We start from the raw sequence: 20,799 nt of genomic DNA, 5'->3' as shown, positions 1-20,799 counted from the left end.
ACTTTTTAACTGGACATGATCTGTTGATACCAGAGACCTGGCTGGATCCGATGGACTTCTTAACTGGACTGGAACCATTGATCATGGAGACCAGTCTGGATATGGTGAACTTCCTAACTGGACAGGAACTGCTGATGCCAGAGACCAGGATGGATCTGGCGGACTTCTTGTCTGGACTTGAACCGTTGATGCCAGAGACCCAGCTGGATCCAGTACACTTCTTGACTGGAATTAAATCGTTGATGCTGGAGACCAGGCCGGTTCCGATGGACTTCATGGCTGGGATTGAACCGTTAATGCAAGAGACCCATCTACATCCAGTGGGTTCTTAACTAGATTGGAACCATTGTTGCTGTAGACCAGGCTGGATCCAGTGGACTTCTTAACTGGACTTGAACTGTTGATGCAAGAGACCCAGCTGGATCCAGTGGACTTAACTAGACTGGAACCATTGATGCTGGAGATCAGGCCGGATCCGGTGGACTTCTCAACTGAACTGGAACCGTTGACATTGGAGAGTAGGCTGGATTCGGTGGACTTCTTAACAGGACTGGAACTGTTGATGCTAAAGACCAGGCTGGATCCGGTGGACTTCTTAACTGGACTGGAACCATTGACGCTGGAGACTGAACTGGAACCGTTGATGCTGGAGACCAGACCTTATCTGGGGTACTTCTTAACTGGACTAGAACCATTGATCATGGAGACCAGGCTGGATACGGTGAACTTCTTAACTGGACTGGAACCATTGATGCTGGAGACCAGGCCTTATCCGGGGGACTTCTTAACTGGACTGGATCCATTAAAGCTGTTGACTGGCTGTAACTGGTGGACTTGTTAATTGGACTTGAACCAGTGACATCTGGGTTCGGGAATGCGCTGGCCTGTGACAGTATTTATGCAATTTAGTCTGTAAGATCCAATGGGTCAGGAACTAATATGAATGACAGTCATTCTCACTCTGTAACGTGTTTCATAATTTGTTGTTGCAATGGGCTTTTGTGATAATGCCGCTTGTCTCCTTTAAGTGAAATCGCCCTGCCAACAGGGACATTTGCAAGGAGATAGGTTAGTTTGTGATCCCGTTGATGCTGGAGACCAGGCTGGAACTGGTAGAATTTTTAACTGGACTTGAACCGTTGATGCCAGAGACCCGGCTGGATCCAATGGACTTCTTAATTGGACTAGAACCATTGATCATGGAGACCAGGCTGGATATGGTGAACTTCTTAACTGGACTGGAATTGCTGATGCCAGAGACCAGGATAGATCCGGTGGACTTCTTGTCTGGGATTAAATTTTTAATGCAAGAGACCCGGCTACATCCTGTGGACTTCTTAACTAGACTTGAACCATTGTTGCTGGAGACCTGGCCAGAACCGGTGGACTTTTGAACTGGACTGGAATTGCTTACACTGGAGATCAGGCTGGATCCGGTGGACTTCTTAACTGGACTTGAACTGTTGATGCAACAGACCTGGCTGGATCCACTGGACTTCTTAATTAGACTGGAACCGTTGATGCTGGAGACCAGGCAGGATCCGGTTGACTTCTCAACTGGACTGGAACCGTTGACATTGGAGAATAGGCTGGATCCGGCGGACTTCTTAATAGGACTGGAACCGTTGATACTAAAGACCAGGCTGGATCCGGTGGACTTATTAACTGGACTGGAACCATTGACGCTGGAGACTGGACTGGAACCGTTGATGCTGGAGACCAGGCCTTATCTGGGGGACTTCTTAACTGGACTGGATCCTTTAAAGCTGTTGACTGCCTGGAACTGATGGACTTGTTAATTGGACTTGAACCAGTGACATATGGGTTTGGGAATTCGCTGGCCTGTGACAGTATTTATGCAATTTAGTCTGTAAGATCCAATGGGTCAGGAACTAATATGAATGACAGTCATTCTCACTCTGTAACGTGTTTCATAATTTGTTGTTGCAATGGGCTTTTGTGATAATGCCGCTTGTCTCCTTTAAGTGAAATCGCCCTGCCAACAGGGACATTTGCAAGGAGATAGGTTAGTTTGTGATCCCGTTGATGCTGGAGACCAGGCTGGAACTGGTAGAATTTTTAACTGGACTTGAACCGTTGATGCCAGAGACCCAGCTGGATCCGATGGACTTCTTAATTGGACTAGAACCATTGATCATGGAGACCAGGCTGGATATGGTGAACTTCTTAACTGGACTGGAATTGCTGATGCCAGAGACCAGGATAGATCCGGTGGACTTCTTGTCTGGGATTAAATTTTTAATGCAAGAGACCCGGCTACATCCTGTGGACTTCTTAACTAGACTGGAACCATTGTTGCTGGAGACCTGGCCAGAACCGGTGGACTTTTGAACTGGACTGGAATTGCTTACACTGGAGATCAGGCTGGATCCGGTGGACTTCTTAACTGGACTTGAACTGTTGATGCAACAGACCCGGCTGGATCCAGTGGACTTCTTAATTAGACTGGAACCGTTGATGCTGGAGACCAGGCAGGATCCGGTTGACTTCTCAACTGGACTGGAACCGTTGACATTGGAGAATAGGCTGGATCCGGCGGACTTCTTAATAGGACTGGAACCGTTGATACTAAAGACCAGGCTGGATCCGGTGGACTTATTAACTGGACTGGAACCATTGACGCTGGAGACTGGACTGGAACCGTTGATGCTGGAGACCAGGCCTTATCTGGGGGACTTCTTAACTGGACTGGATCCTTTAAAGCTGTTGACTGCCTGGAACTGATGGACTTGTTAATTGGACTTGAACCAGTGACATATGGGTTTGGGAATTCGCTGCTCTGTGACAGTATTTATGCAACAATGAATTTGTGTCTTTCTTAGAGTTTTTTGGTGTTAGTGACTTTAGACTGTAAACTCCTATGGGGCAGGGACTATTATGGATGCTTTATGTTCTCTGTTCTTTATTGCATTTATTTGATATACAATACAAAGAAAGAATAATAGTAGTAATAATAATAAATATGCATGTATATCAGGAACATATTATCACACCTTTAAAAAAATTTCAGGAGGGCCTTCTCCGTGATTGAATATGTGAGGACAACAGCCAAGCAAACTACATCTCTGGACTCTTGTAAGATCATCTTTACTACAAAGCATATAATGAAGATAGAAGTGCAGGAGTAGTAGACCCAAAAATAGGTAATTAATATTATTAATAATTACTGATAACTCACAGGCTAGACACACGTTCTAGACTGTAGAGGTGAGATAATATCTTCCTGGTATACATGTATATTTATAAACTATGTATGTCTGCTATTGATGGTGTGAATGCTTATGTGTTATGATTATTAGACTGTAAGCTCCAATGGTGCTGGGAATAATATTAATGACATATATTCTTGGTACAGCATTACATAAATTGTTGTTGGAATGGACTTTTGTGATTACCATGTTTGTTTTCTTTGTTATAGTGCAAAATCACCCTGCAATATTTATACAATACAGTATGTGTGTGAGTGCTTGTGTGTTAGGAAATTTAGTCTGTAAGTGCCAGTGCGGCAGGGACTAAAATGAATGACAGAAATTATCACTCTGTAAAGCATTAGCATAATTTGTTGTTGCAATGAGCTTTTGTGATAATGCAGTTTGTCCCATTTATGCAAAATCACTCTGCCAACTGGGACATGCGTAAGGAGCTATTTGTCAGTATTGGGTTAGTTTGTGTTCCTCGATTGAGGTCTAGAATAGGAGCTGGGGTAGAGGCTGTAGGCAGGACACTGGATGGTCTAATGAAGTTCCTGCACATGGTTGAGTGTGAATTGTGAAGGTATTGGTGAAAGTAGGCACTGAAAGAAGACAAAGGAACAGGAGAATACTGAGTCTTAGGGACTTGTTCTAAGAGATGAAGAACAGGGCTAGGACCAGCAACGCATATCTTAGGAACCAGGCTGAGAAAAGTAATGCATATTTCTGTGACCGGGCTAGGACCGGTAATATGTATGTCTTTAACTGGGCTGGGATCAGTAATGGGTATCTCTGGATTCGGACTGGGACTGATAATTTGTATCTCTTTAACTGGGATGGGACCAGTAATGGGTATCCTTGGAACCGGGCTGGTACTGGTAATGCATATCTCTGTAACCAGGCTGGAACCAGCAATACATATTTATGGAACTGGGCTGGCACCAGTAATGCGTATATTTGTATCTGGGCTAGGACCGGTAATGGGTATCTCTAGAACCAGGCTGGATCTGGTAATGCATATCTTTGGAACCGGGCTGGGACTAGTAATGCATTTCTCTGGAACTAGGCAGGGACCGGAAATGCATATTCCTGGAACTGGGCAGGTACCATTAACCGGACTGGGACTGGTAATGCATATCTCTGGAACCGGGGCTGGAACTGGTAATGCATATCTATGAAACTGCACTGGGACCAGTATTGCATATCTCTGGAACTGGGCTGGGACTGGTAATGCGTAACCATATATTTGGGCTGGAGTGGAAATGTGTATATATGGATCTTGGCTGGGGCCGGTAAAATGTATTACTAGAACTGATTTGGGAGCAATGTCTCAAAGGATCCATGGTACTGGTAAATTTGCTGAAACTAGACTTGCTAACCAGATTAGAACTGGAGGCTGCGCTGGAACCCGAGCTTGAACCGGTAGACTTGTGATTACCATGTTTGTTTTCTTTGTTATAGTGCACAATCACACTGCCATATTTATACAATACAGTATGTATGTGTGTGAGTGCTTGTGTGTTAGGAAATTTAGTCTGTAAGTGCCAATGGGGCAGGGACTAAAATGAATGACAGAAATTATCACTCTGTAAAGCATTAGCATAATTTGTTGTTGCAATGAGCTTTTGTGATAATGTCGTTTGTTCTCATTTATGCGAAATCACCCTGCCAACTGGGACATTTGCAAGGAGATATATTCATCAGTATTGGGTTAGTTTGTGTTTCCCGAATGAGGTCTAGAATAGGAGTTGGGGTAGAGGCTATAGGCAGGAAGCTGGATGGTCTAATGAAGTTCCTGCACATGGTTGAGTGTGAATTGTGAAACTATTGGTGAAAGTAGGCACTGGAACAGGAGAATACTGAGTCTTAGGGACTAGTCCTGGGTCTCACTCCATAGAGCTGGGTTTTATGGAAGAGTGGCAAAAAAAAAGCCATTACTTAGTGATAAAAATAAGAAGACACGATTTCAGTTTGCCAAAAGGCATGTGGGTGACTCCCCAAATGTATGAAGGAAGGTGCTCTGGTCAGATGAGACTAAAATGTAACTTTTTGGCCACCAAGGAAAACGCTATGTCTGGTGCAAGCCCAACACATCCCATCACCCCAAGAACACCATCCCCACAGTGAAACATCATGCTGTGGGGATGTTTTTCAGCAGCAGGGACTGGGAAACTGATTTGAGTCGAGGGAAAGTTGGATGGTGATAAATACAGGGATATTCTTGAGCAAAACCTGTTTCACTCTGCCTGTGATTTGAGACTGGGATGGAGGTTCACCTTCTAGCACTTCTATGACAGCCTTCATCTTACCAGCTGTACTGTGTATGGATAATTGTGTTGCTAATTGTTACTTGTTTTCTGTTTATAATTTGGTTACTGTATTGTAATGTGATGTTCTGTGTACCCTTTACTGCACATACGGTGCTGTGGACCACTTGTGGTGCCCTATAAATAAAATGTAATAATAAAATGTAATAACTGGAACCATTGATGCTGGAGACCAGGGTTGAACCACAGTGTCACATATCTGGGTCTTAGCATCCCTTTCAGACTTAGACATTCATTAATTTCAGTTTCCAAGACATCCCATGGACACCTCCCTGTAATTAACTGATGCAAATGTTTGCTCACCTGGTTGGCTAGACCAATGGCTATTGACCACCTCCTGTTTAAGCTTGTTTCTGTGTGCAACCCATTGCCTGAACAATGTGTTTCTACCCCAGATAGTTCAAGCCTCCAGGCTTACTACTGTTTCCTGTGTTCGTGTCCTCTGTGACTTTATCTACTACTTTGTGGGTTATCCCTATTTACCAACTACGCTGGGTATCACTCACGTGCCGGCATTGCAACTTCCACATTGCATACAGACCTGTGTTCCATCTGCTGCTGTGTTCTTCACCTGTCAGCACCTCAGCTTTCACGCTGCATACAGACCTGTGTTTCATGTGCCGATGTGTTCATCGCCTGTCAGTGACGCAGCATCCATGCTGCGTACAGACCTGTGTTTCATCTGCCACTGTTTTCCATTACCTGTCAGGTAACAGAACACAGCAGTAGATGGAACACAGGTCTGTATGCAGCGTGGACACTGCGGTGCTGACAGGTAACAGAACACAGCAGTAGATGGAACACAAGTCTGTATGCAGCTTGACACTGTGGTGCTGTCAGTGCCGCAGTGCCAACACAGCATACAAACATGCACTAACCACTTCATCTCAGCCAGCAAGTACTGTATATCATTTCCATCTGCCTATGTACCGTCATCTATCAGTACTGAGCCGGCGAATTCAGCCAAGGTATCATTCCATCATAGCGCTGGGACAGTGAATGCAAGTTACTTATGTTATTATACTATATCCTCAGTGGCTGTATAAGGTTATACTATTGTGCTGACTTGTATTGGCTTTCCTGCGCTGTGTGCTATTGTCTTGCGCTAGTTCAAAGAAGGGTGCTGGTTCCAGGGCTAGGGTTCAGTGTGCAGTTTGCAGTTTGTGCATTGATGTATTCATTAGCTGTATTACCTAATCTGACTCTCAGTTTCTCAGTTCCTCACTGGTTCCAGTTCAGGTCTTGTGTCAGAGCTGTACCAGAGTTGCAGCTTTTGCAATTTGTACTCTGACTAAAGTACTTAAGACTCCAATTCCTGACTTGCATCCTGAATTCCTATCTACCAGTACTATACTATTCTGATTTCTGGGGGTCACCCTTGTCACTGGAGTATATTCCTTTTCTTATTAGCCTTTACAGGTCACTAGACGAGGGGTTGCCCAGTGGTCCTGGTCTGTTCACTCCGGTTACAGCCCAGTATCCTTGTATATTATAAGTCTGTGTTTCCTTAACTGTCACTAGTGTATCTAGCTCCTTTTCATACCCATGAGCCAGACATTCATCAAGCCACCTCATTTCCAATGCACGTCAGTCAGACCTAAGGGCCTTGAGCTGGATCTACAAAATAACCAGACCATGACACAGTGGACTTGTTAACCGGACTGGAACCATTGACGCTGCAGACTGCCTGGAACTGGTGGACTTTTTAACTGGAATCAAACTGGTGACACATGGATCTGGGACTACGCTAGCCTTCACAGGTCACTAGATGAGGGGTTGCCCAATGGACCTTGTGTGTTCTTCCCAGTTCCAGGCCAGTATCCATGCATATCACAGGCTTGTGGTTCCTACACTTTCACCAGTGTACCTTGCTCCTGTTCATACCCATGAGCCAGAGTTTCCTCATTCCACCTCATTTCCTTTACATGTCGGTCAAACCTAAGGATCCCAAGCCAGATCTACAAAATAACAAGACTGTGACAGTTTGTTGAGGCATAATGGATTGGGCTGGAGAACATACTGTATCCTAATCGTAGACACCATGTCTGATTTAACACTGAATATTGACTATACACATTACCAGTCACTGCATTGTTTGATACAGATTCGGTATGATTTACCGCTGGGTGCAGGTGGAAATCCAGAACGTCGGAAGGTAAGTATAAACTAACCTATTCTACCCCCTAACCCTCCCTTAGGGGTGCCTAACCCTAACCTCCCCCCAAGTGCCTAACCCTAACCCCCCCTGTAAGTGCCTAACCCTAACCCCCCCTTCCCCGCGGCCTAAACCTAAGTCCCCTGGGGGGGTGCCTAACCCTAACCTCCCCCTGGGGGTGCCTAAACCTACCCCCCCTTCCCCTAGCCTGACCCTAACCTCCCGGGGGTGCCAAACCCTAAGTTCCCCCCGGGAGCCCTAACCCTTCCCTCCCCCCCCCGCAACTGTCCGCACCCGGAATCCCTTCGATCGGGATGTCCCGGCATAGGTAAAATGACAGGCATCGAGATTTCGATGCCTGTCATTTAACCCTTGCCAGGATTTAGCAGTCGGGAAGCCAACAGTCGGCATTGCGTCCGCCGACTTATCGACTGTTTCCTATTTGATACAATTTGCTACTTTTTAAGAAGTTTATGAATGCATTTAGCCTCAGGAAATAATTAATTGTAACATAAATTACAGAAGGAACTATAATGAGTAACGACCAACTGTGTTACTAAACACTGATCGTATTGAAAGAATTACAAATTGACAATGGTTTAGTTTTGCATTTAATTTTTGTTATACACGTTAATTTTCATCTCTTTTGCACAATTATATCTTTTTATATTTCACCATCTTAACAAATTTAATACAGTGAGATATTTTAATGCATACCTATTTACCTATTAAAAATATTAAACTTTAAATTACCAACATGGGTCCCAGTGCACCCGTTAAAACTACTAACTTTTCTCCTTTGTAAATGTGATTTCTACCATGTCTGATTTGACTGATTGTGTGAATGGACAGGAAACAGTACAACAACAGATCAGGCTGAGATAAAAAAAAGGCTTCTTTAGCCAAAAGTTTTTAGAGGTATCTGCTGAGATAAAAAAAAGGCTTCTTTAGCCAAAGGTATCTGTTGAGATAAAAAAAGGCTTCTTTAGCCAAAAGTTTTACTACTGTTAATTCTTAGATGTATCTGCTGAGATAAAAAAAGGTTTCTTTAGCCAAAAGTTTTAGTACTGTAAATTCTTCTGCAATATACAATCTCAGGTTACCCACTCCCGATAAGTACGATGGTTACCCAAAAAATAGTTGAGGGTTTCTCAACATATGCAGTATTTATTTAAAATTACAAGATACAATTTTCCTCACTGGAAGGTCAAAGACTGCGTACATCATTTCCCTCCTGACAGGTTAGGCCTTATCCTGGGCCTCACCATTGTGGGAAAGGATAGATCCAATTCTATCGGACATTCAAGGATTTCTATTCACATTCCGTAAGATATTCAATGAACCAAGCAGATCTTCTTCAGCAGCATCTGACATCTTGCGACTGAGACGGGGTCATCAATCAATGGGGCAATATGTTATTAATTTCAAGATATTTTGCTCTGAGCTATCATGAAATAATGAAACCTTAGTGGGAGTTTTCCGGCAAGGAATATCCAATCGAGTTAAGGATGAACTTTCATCCAGAGGATTACCCACCAACCTGGACAATTTAAATACCATTTGTAATCGTGTGGATATTCGGTTTATAGAGAGACAGTTGGAAAAAAATAAAGCAGAGCATCTTAAGGTTCAATTCATTTCTCAAAATAGGTCAATCTCACCTCAGTAGATAAACCCATGCAACTTGGCAGGGCTCATCTTTCTGCTAAAGAATGTGAATGATGTATTAAGGAGAAATGTTGCCTTTATTGTGCAGCCTCATTCTTTGAAGAATTGCTCCTGTAAATCAGGAAACATCTCCTCCTAGATAATGATGGAGAAATTAATCTAGGAGCGTCTCTTCGCTCTCCAAAAAATAAAGAGTGTGCTATATCTGTATAAGTGAAATACCCACAAAGTTCTCATTTCAGCACAGCTTTACTGGTCCAGAGCTACAGAAAATGTTATGTCTGCTGAACTGGTCACAGAACTTTCCATACCTTTACAGGAATTACCTGTTCATGTTTCTGTCATGGCTGTGAATGGTAGCCGGATTCCTGAAGGCCATATTAAATACCGTACTGTTCCTGTGACAGTCCTGGTCAGAGTATTGCATTCAGAGACTATTTCCTTTGTAGTGATTCTTGAATCTACTATTGCAGTTGTACTTGGCTACCCTTGGTTACAGTATCATAACCCGCATATTGACTGTTCGTCTCCACATGTTCTGTCCTGGGGCCACAACTGTGCTAAATCCTGTCTTCAGATGGTGTTACCACATCATTCTACCTCTAAATATAAAGCTTCTAGTTTACCTGTTCCCTACAGACAAATTACTGATGTCTTCAATAATTAAGCAGCAGAGACTTTACCACCTGACAGGCCATGGGTTCAATTGATCTCACTCCTGGGAACATTCCTCCTTGTGTCCGGGTTTATCCATTGTCTGTTCATAAGACCCAAGCCATGTCCGATTACAACAGAGAGAAATTGAAACGTGCATGAAGCAGGTTTCTTTTTTGTAAACAAAAAGGGTGGAGGACTGTGGCCATGCATTGATTATCAAGGTCTCAATGAGATAAAAGTAAAAAAACAGGTACCCATTACCAATCATAACAGAGTCAAATGAGCCACAATTATTACTAAACTGGATCTCCGGGGAGCATATAATTTTCTATTTATCCTGCAAGGTGATAAATGAAAGACTGCATTCAATACCAGAGATGGTCATTATGAGTACCTTGTGATGCCATTTGGTTTAAGTAATGCACCCATCACAGCATTAACCAAAAGGGGGCTAGACATGCTAAATAGCTTGAAAACGCCCAATTTTACCTTCCAACAGTTGAAACAAGTTTTTAATTCAGCCCCTATCTTGATTAATAATCCATTTATATTAGAGGTAGAAGCATCTTCTGTTGGAGTGGGAGCAGTTCTTTCACAAAATCATCTGACGACCTGTGGCATTCTTGTGGATTTTTTTCTCACAAGTTCCTTCCTGCTGAACAAAACTATGCCATCAGTGACCAAGAACTGCTTGCCATAAAATTAGCTTTGGAAGAGTGACGACATCTCCTAGAAGGGGCTCAGTACCCAGTGACTGTTGTATTTGAAAACTGTGCAGTGTATTAATCCTCGGCAGGCCAGATGTGCATTATTTTTTTCTCACGAGTTATATTCCACCCAGAGTATAAAAACTGTGAGGCTGATGCTCTATCATGGTCTTTGATGAATGAAGAAACTTCTGTGCCTACAGAGCCACAGCCCATTCTCATTCCTATGAGTGATGCAGTCAGCAAATCAGAAGACACTCCTCCTCTAAGTAGAACTTTTGTGGAGTAGGATTTGCATATAAATTTGCTGCATTGGACACATTGCTTGAAATTTGCCGGATATGCTGGGGTAAGTAAAAACCTATGCTTGTGTGTTAGGACTTTTAGGGCATGGTTCTTAGTTGGGAATAGCGTAAGAAAGAGCAATTACCTGTGCATCTTGGTAAAACCATGCTGCACTGTAGGTGGGGCGGCTGTAAAATGTGCAGAAAGAGGGAGCGGTGTGTCCTAACTGAAATCAAAATTACAGTGTGTAATATAAAGCTTTCCAGCATTTGTGGCCTACACACAAAAGCAGACAGTATTTACCTCACATGTAAAAACAAATGTATGTATTTGCATCCCTTGCATTGCAGCATGGTTTGTCCAAGTTACAGTACTTGCTATTTCTTACTCTAATCCAACTATGAATCAGGCTTTTAGGCCCGTATTCACTTTGAGCGAAAAGTATAGTATCACGCATGTGCCCGCTTATCCCTGTATTCAATTTCAAAGGACGCAAAACCCAGCGAAACTGGAAGCGGCGAAAAAACCTGGGTATTTTCGGGAAATCATCCTTGCCCCCCCAAAGATTTCCTGACATGGGTGCCCCCGTTTTTGCCTGCTGAAGGGAAGTCGGGTTTTTAAATAGCCGCGGCAGGTACATAAATGCGGCTTTGAGAAGGTGATAAAGAATAGCATTTAGCAATTTTTTTTTTTAAGAAATAACTATGGCCATCAAAGTCCCTAAAATGAATTTTAAATGAATTTTAAATATTCTACGAAAATGCACCTGCCGCTAGTCCCCGCAATGAAGAAAACACCTGCGGCATAGTTTGGAACCCCTCTGGATTTAATTGATTTAATTTTGCTATTTTAGAAGTGTGTTCCCTATTTTTTTTTTTAACCCCAAAATTAAAGTAATTTTTTTTTTGGTGTCCCGATTTTCTTTTTAAACTTTTTTTTACATAAATTAATTTTAGGGGCCATTCCCAGGGGTGCAGGCTTTATTTTTTAAGCCTGCACCCCTAAACCCCAATTCTGCACTTTTTTTCGCCAGCTAAACACTTGAGAAAACTTATCCCTGTTTTTTCACAAAGAATTTTCACACCAGAGAAAAGTCTTTGTAATTGAATATGGGGATAATTACAATAGGCGAAAATGACACGATAACGGGTTTTCGCCTGTGATTGAATACGGGCCTTAGTGTATAAACTCCAATGGGGCAGGGACTAATATGAATGACATATATTCTCTGGAACTGTACTGCATTGCATAAATTGATATTGGATTGGGCATTTGTAATAATGCCGTTTGTCTCCTTTGTCCTCATTCAAGATTACTGTTTTTTTTACTGAAAATACATCTTGGGTACACCAGCAGACTGGGCTAATTCATTTGATATGCAACACTTGTATGCCCATGTGCACCTTAAGCTGGGCATCTACTATACAATTTTCTGTCAGATATCTGTCCAATCTGGCTGGTTGGAATGAAAACCTGGTAACAGGGCCGGACTGACCATCGGGCACTTCTGGCAAATGCAAGAAGGGTCGATGGGTGCGTGGGCTGGTCTGTCCATCTAAATGGATACAATGCTATTGAAATTGTTTCAATAGCATTGTACGGCTGCCGCCTCAGAGGAAACCATCGTGGCACATTGACATTTCAGAGATCTTCATTTGCCATGTTCTGCTGCCAGACGCTAGAAGACCGGCTGTACCTCTAGTAACAGGGAGCAGCTGGTTCAGCAAAAGCCTGGGGAAGACCTGTATGCTGCCTCTCCTACCTCTATATGGCTGGGATTCTACAAGCTGCTGGTGGCTGGGCAGGATAGAGGAGGATGCTTTTAAAGTTGCTGAGCGAAAAGCAGCTGATGATGAGACTCAAGATAAGCTAAGGTACTGTACCTTATGCTTATTTATATATCCCCAACATGTTCTATTGGATTGCTGCAACATACCTCTCTGAGGGCTCTATTTACTACAATCCGCATATTGAAGGCGGATTGTAGTGTGATATTACCGAGTGAATTCGCATTGCGAATTCAGGTAATATCACAGGGATTTACTATAAATCCCTTGCAGGGACAGAGCTTGCAATAAAGCTCTGTCCCTGCGGATCCCATCCGCACTCTAGTCGCGGTATTTTCGGAAAAAATACTGCGACTAAGAGCACGCGCATGCGCCGACCGACCACCGCTACTATCCCCCCACCGACGCTAAGCCCCGCCCCCCGCGATCGCGGACCCCCGCGACCCCCCCTCCCCCCCCTTCGCGACCCCCCCTCCCTTCATTACACTTACCTGCATCCTCCTGGCCTCCGGTGGTCTTCTCCGGGCTTCCCGATCAGGTGATCTCCCATACTGCACTGGGGATCGATCACCTGATGACCGGGCCCCAGTGCACTGTGGGAGACCAGCTGACCGGAGAGGAGCCATCACCGGAGGCCCGATCACCGGTCCCTGGATTTAGGTAAGTGAAAAAAAAAATGTTTCATTTTTTTTTTCTTTTTTTCACAGCAATCAGCTTGCGGTCTACTTAGACCACATAGCTGATTACTGGTACCGGCTCCCGCCTCTGCTCTCCCCGTTAGAGCAGAGTGGGAGCCCGGTAACCGGGGGAGACCCTGGATAACGCCACCTCCAGGTGGCGTTATTATCACAGGGCTTCCCCCGGTATTTTTTTACAATTTATTTTTAGTAACTTGCACACAGATCACATTTCCCATTACAATTATGGGAAATGCGATCTGCTTTACTAAAAATAAGTGATACTGGGGGTTGGAGTAGAATTTTACTAATTCTACTCCAATTGCCCTGTAATAAATACAGGTGAAACTAAAATAATGTGAAAAGGGTGTGAAAACACCCTTTTTCACTTTATTTTAGTAAAAATAATGTTAATAAATAGAGCCCTGAGAGTTGTTTACTGTGTGCCTGTGTACCGTGTTTTGTGTTTTGGTTTTGGATCTCGATCTTTCTTCGTGTTTTGGATATGGATTGGTTTTGCCAAAACCACCCTTCCGTGTTTTGGGTTCTGGGTTTTGTGTTTTGGATCTGTATTTTTTTGAAAAAAAGCATAAAAACAGCTAAAATCACAGAATTTGTAGGTTTTTCTGCTCCTATGCTATTATTAACCTCAATAACCTTAATTTCCACTCATTTCCAGTCTATTCTGAACACCTCACACCTCACAATAGTGTTTTTATGTCCAATAGGTTGCACCGAGGTAGCTGGATGACTATGCTAATCGACACGAGTGGGCGGCACAAACACGTGACCCATCTAGGCGTGATACTGCAGTGGCAGACAGGATGGCAGTTTGAAAAACTAGGCCCCAAACTGTACATAATGCAAAGAAAAAAAAGAAGTGCAAGATGGAATTGTCCTTGGGCCCTCCCACCCACCCTTATGTTGTATAAACAGGACATGCACACTTTAACAAACCAATAATTTCAGCGCCAGGGTCTGCCACACAACTGTGGCTGAAATGATTGGTTCGTTTGGGCCCCAACAAAACAAGCTGGCAATTAATCTGTCCCTGCACAAACTGGCTCTACGGAGGCAAGATGTCATCCTCATCCTCCTCATCCACCGATTCCTCACCCTCTTCAGTGTGTACATCCTCATCCTCACAAAGTATTAACTCGTCCCCACTTGAATCCACCACCACAAGTCCCTCTGTACGTTCTGGAGGCTGGTCTCCCTGGAAGAGCTGATAATTCATTTTGATGAACATCATCTTCTCCACATTCTGTGGAAGCAACCTCCTACGCCTTTCGCTGACAAGGTTCCCGGCTGCACTAAACACTCTTTCGGAGTACACACTGGAGGGGGGGCAACTCAGGTAAAATAGAGCCAGTTTGTACAGGGGCCTCCAAATTGCCTCTTTTTCCTGCCAGTACAGGTATGGACTGTCTGAGATGCCTACTTGGATGCTGTCACCGATGTAATCCTCCACCATTCTGTCAATGGTGACAGTATCATATGCAGTGACAGTAGACATGTCAGAAATTGTTGCCAGGTCCTTCAGTCCGGACAAGATGTCCAAACTTGGTCCTGCCTGCCCTGCATCACCGCCAGCGGGTTGCTTAGGATACCTAAGTTTTTTCGTGGCAGCCCCAGTTGCGGGAGAAAATGAAGAAGGAGCTGTTGACGTGTCACGTTCCGCTTCAGCTGACAGTGTGTTCACCAGCAGGTCTTTCCACCTCTGCAGGCTTGTGTCGACCGGAAAGAGAGACACCACATAGGCTTTAAACCTAGGATCGAGCACGGTGGCCAAAATGTAGTGGTCTGATTTCAACAGATTGACCACCCTGGAATCCTGGCAAAGCGAATGAAGGGCTTCATCCACAAGTCCCACATGCCGAGCGGAATCGCTCCGTCTTAGCTCCTCCTTCACTTTCTCCAGCTGCTTCTGCAAAAGCCTGATGAGGGGAATGACCTGACTCAAGCTGGCAGTGTCTGAACTGACTTCACGTGTGGCAAGTTCGAAGGGCTGGAGAACCTTGCACAACACGGAAATCATTCTCCACTGCGCTTGAGTCAGGTGCATACCCCCTCCTTTGCCTATGTCATAGGTGGATGTATAGGCTTGAATGGCCTTTTGCTGCTCCTCCATCCTCTGAAGCATATAGAGGGTTGAGTTCCACTGCGTCACAACCTCTTGCTTCAGGTGATGGTGGGGCAGGTTCAAGAGTGTTTGCTGGCGCTCCAGTCTTCGGCACGCAGTCGCTGAATGGCGAAAGTGGCCAGAAATTTTTCAGGCCACCCAAAGTGTCTCCTGCACGCCCCTGTCGCTTTTCAGAAAATTCTGCACCACCAAGTTTATTGTGTGAGCAAAACATGGGACGTGCTGGAATTTGCCCAGATGTAATGCCCGCACAATATTGGTGGCGTTGTCAGATATCACAAATCCCCAGGAGAGTCTAAGTGGGGTAAGCCACTGGGCGATGATTTCCCTCAGTTTCTCTAAGAGGTTGTCGGCGGTGTGCCTCTTACTGAAACCGGTGATACACAGCATAGCCTGCCTTGGAACGAGCTGGCGTTTCTGAGATGCTGCGACTGGTGACGCTGCTGCTGTTGCTGCATAAGGTGATACATCTACCCAGTGGGCTGTCACAGTCATATAGTCCTTAGTCTGCCCTGTTCCACTTGTCCACATGTCCGTGGTTAAGTGGACATTGGGTACAACGGCATTTTTCAGGACACTGAGGACACTTTTTCTGACGTTTCTGTACAGCCTGCCTAGTGAAGTGGAATCTAGACGGGATTTGGAACCGGGGACACACTACCTCCATCAATTGTCTAAATCCCACTGCACTAATGGCGGATACCGAATGCACGTCTAACACCAACATAGCAGTCAAGGCCTCAGTTATACGTTTTGCTTCAGGATGACTGCTGTCGTACTTCATCCTCCTCGCTAAGGACTGTTGGAGGGTCAATTGTTTAGTAAAAGTAGTGGTGTTCCTACTTCCTCTCTGGGATGATGAACGACTCCCAGCAGCAGCAACAGCAGCAGCGGCAGCAGGAGGCGTAGCAATGCAGGATCCTCCGGAGTAATCCGGGATAGGAGAGTCAGTCATGCCAGTGACATGGCCTGCAGGACTACTTCCGATCCTGACTAAGGAGGAAATTGACGAGGAGGGAGTTGACGGTGTGGTTGGCAGGCGCTTGGATACAACAGGACAACGGGATTTAGGTGTCCCTGGACTGCTTACGGTCTTAGCCAAAGTTTCTGAACTTGACAGTAACTTATTATGAATGCGCTGCAGGTGCCGTATAAGGGAGGATGTTCCTAGGTGGTTAACGTCCCTACCCCTACTTATTCCACCTTTACATAAGGTACATATGGCAAGACAGTTGTTGTCCGGATTTGGATAGAAATATTGCCAGACCAAAGAGGTGGAATGTTTGGTCTTCAGCCCAGGCATGACCGTGATGGGCTTTTTCATCCCACGGACAACAACTGTCTCCCCCGGAGCATGATTTAAACAAACCACATCACCATCAGAATCCTCCTCGCCAACTTCCTTCTCAGCGCCAGCTACACCAGTATCCTCATCCTGTTGTACTTCAACAGTGACATCTTCAATTTGCATATCAGCAAGTGGACTGTGGGTGCTCCTTTCAGCACTTGCAGGGGGCGTGCAAATGGTGGAAAGAGCCACCTCTTCCCGTCCAGTGCTGGGAAGGTCAGGCATCGCAACCACCACCACACTTGGACTCTCCTTGGGGATTTGTGATATCTTCTTAGAAAGCACAGTTCTTCGCTGTGCTTTTGCCAGCTTAACTCTTTTGATTTTTTTAGTGGGAGGAGGGCTTCCATCGTCATGTGAAGCTGAACCACTAGTCATGAACATACTAGGGATCGACCTTAGCCGTTCCTTGCCACTCCGTGTCGTAAATGGCATATTGGCAAGTTTACGTTTCTCTTCAGCTGATTTAAATGTTTTTTTCAAGGTCATTTTCCTGAACTTTGTCATTTGGGATTGTATGTGCCCTCTATTATGACATTGGGCATCGGCCTTGGCAAACGACGTTGATGGCATGTTATCGTCTATGTCATGACTAGTGGCAGCAGCTTCAGCACTAGGAGGAAGTGGTTCTTGATCTTTCTCTATTTTATTTTTATCGGAGAAAGTTTGGTCCTCCATTTATGTTGTATTGATTTGATATATACGTGCGGCTAAACACAGAAAATATTTTTTTATTTTTGCTGGAGAGTAGTGCACTTTGTGGGTTACACCAGCCTTTAAGAAATGAGCCAGCCGGCTCTTTACTTATGGGACACAGGCGCACGCTTGGCGCTGCTCCTTTGTTGATGCACGTGCGGCTACTGCGCACACAATTCACAAACACAGAAAATAAATTTTTTTTTGGTTTGGACTGGAGTGTACTTTGAGGGTTACAGCTCCCTTTAACGGACAAGCCAGCCGGCCCTTTACTTATGACACAGGCGCACGCTTGGCACTACTTTGTTGATGCACGTGCGGCTACTGCGCACACAATTCACAAACACAGAAAATAATTTTTTTTTTGGTTTGGAGTGTACTTTGGGGGTTACAGCACCCTTTAACGGTCAAGCCAGCCGGCCCTTTACTTATGACACAGGCGCACGCTTGGCACTACTTTGTTGATGCACGTGCGGCTACTGCGCACACAATTCACAAACACAGAAAATAATTTTTTATTTGGTTTGGACTGGAGTGTACTTTGGGGGTTACAGCACCCTTTAACGGTCAAGCCAGCCGGCCCTTTACTTATGACACAGGCGCACGCTTGGCACTACTTTGTTGATGCACGTGCGGCTACTGCGCACACAATTCACAAACACAGAAAATAATATTTTTTTTGGTTTGGACTGGAGTGTACTTTGGGGGTTACAGCACCCTTTAACGGTGAAGCCAGCCGGCCCTTTACTTATGACACAGGCGCACGCTTGGCACTACTTTGTTGATGCACGTGCGGCTACTGCGCACACAATTCACAAACACAGAAAATATATATTTTTTTGGTTTGGACTGGAGTGTACTTTGGGGGTTACAGCACCCTTTAACGGTCAAGCCAGCCGGCCCTTTACTTATGACACAGGCGCACGCTTGGCACTACTTTGTTGATGCACGTGCGGCTACTGCGCACACAATTCACAAACACAGAAAATATATATTTTTTGGTTTGGAGTGTACTTTGGGGGATACAGCACCCTTTAACGGTCAAGCCAGCCGGCCCTTTACTTATGACACAGGCGCACGCTTGGCACTACTTTGTTGATGCACGTGCGGCTACTGCGCACACAATTCACAAACACAGAAAATAATTTTTTTTTGGTTTGGACTGGAGTGTACTTTGGGGGTTACAGCACCCTTTAACGGTCAAGCCAGCCGGCCCTTTACTTATGACACAGGCGCACGCTTGGCACTACTTTGTTGATGCACGTGCGGCTACTGCGCACACAATTCACAAACACAGAAAATATATATTTTTTGGTTTGGAGTGTACTTTGGGGGTTACAGCACCCTTTAACGGTCAAGCCAGCCGGCCCTTTACTTATGACACAGGCGCATGCTTGGCACTACTTTGTTGATGCACGTGCGGCTACTGCACACACAATTCACAAACACAGAAAATAAATTTTTTTTTGGTTTGGACTGGAGTGTACTTTGGGGGTTACAGCACCCTTTAACGGTCAAGCCAGCCGGCCCTTTACTTATGACACAGGCGCACGCTTGGCACTACTTTGTTGATGCACGTGCGGCTACTGCGCACACAATTCACAAACACAGAAGATATATATTTTTTGGTTTGGAGTGTACTTTGGGGGTTACAGCACCCTTTAACGGTCAAGCCAGCTGGCCCTTTACTTATGACACAGGCGCACGCTTGGCACTACTTTGTTGATGCACGTGCGGCTACTGCGCACACAATTCACAAACACAGAAAATAATTTTTTTTTTGGTTTGGACTGGAGTGTACTTTGGGGGTTACAGCACCCTTTAACGGTCAAGCCAGCCGGCCCTTTACTTATGACACAGGCGCACGCTTGGCACTACTTTGTTGATGCACGTGCGGCTACTGCGCACACAATTCACAAACACAGAAAATAATTTTTTTTTTGGTTTGGACTGGAGTGTACTTTGGGGGTTACAGCACCCTTTAACGGTCAAGCCAGCCGGCCCTTTACTTATGACACAGGCGCACGCTTGGCACTACTTTGTTGATGCACGTGCGGCTACTGCGCACACAATTCACAAACACAGAAAATATATATTTTTTGGTTTGGAGTGTACTTTGGGGGTTACAGCACCCTTTAACGGTCAAGCCAGCCGGCCCTTTACTTATGACACAGGCGCACGCTTGGCACTACTTTGTTGATGCACGTGCGGCTACTGCACACACAATTCACAAACACAGAAAATAATTTTTTTTTTGGTTTGGACTGGAGTGTACTTTGGGGGTTACAGCACCCTTTAACGGTCAAGCCAGCCGGCCCTTTACTTATGACACAGGCGCACGCTTGGCACTACTTTGTTGATGCACGTGCGGCTACTGCGCACACAATTCACAAACACAGAAAATAATTTTTTTTTTGGTTTGGACTGGAGTGTACTTTGGGGGTTACAGCACCCTTTAATGGTCAAGCCAGCCGGCCCTTTACTTATGACACAGGCGCACGCTTGGCACTACTTTGTTGATGCACGTGCGGCTACTGCGCACACAATTCACAAACACAGAAAATAATTTTTTTTTTGGTTTGGACTGGAGTGTACTTTGGGGGTTACAGCATCCTTTAACGGTCAAGCCAGCCGGCCCTTTACTTATGACACAGGCGCACGCTTGGCACTACTTTGTTGATGCACGTGCGGCTACTGCGCACACAATTCACAAACACAGAAAATATATATTTTTTGGTTTGGAGTGTACTTTGGGGGATACAGCACCCTTTAACGGTCAAGCCAGCTGGCCCTTTACTTATGACACAGGCGCACGCTTGGCACTACTTTGTTGATGCACGTGCGGCTACTGCGCACACAATTCACAAACACAGAAAATAATTTTTTTTTTGGTTTGGACTGGAGTGTACTTTGGGGGTTACAGCACCCTTTAACGGTCAAGCCAGCCGGCCCTTTACTTATGACACAGGCGCACGCTTGGCACTACTTTGTTGATGCACGTGCGGCTACTGCGCACACAATTCACAAACACAGAAAATATATATTTTTTGGTTTGGAGTGTACTTTGGGGGTTACAGCACCCTTTAACGGTCAAGCCAGCCGGCCCTTTACTTATGACACAGGCGAACGCTTGGCAC

This window comes from Taudactylus pleione, unplaced genomic scaffold, assembly GCF_031769625.1.
Source record: "Taudactylus pleione unplaced genomic scaffold, aTauple2 ptg000099l, whole genome shotgun sequence".
Lineage (NCBI taxonomy): Eukaryota > Metazoa > Chordata > Amphibia > Anura > Myobatrachidae > Taudactylus > Taudactylus pleione.
The sequence above is the reverse complement of the archived record's forward strand: the minus strand, read 5'-3'. Positions refer to the sequence as shown.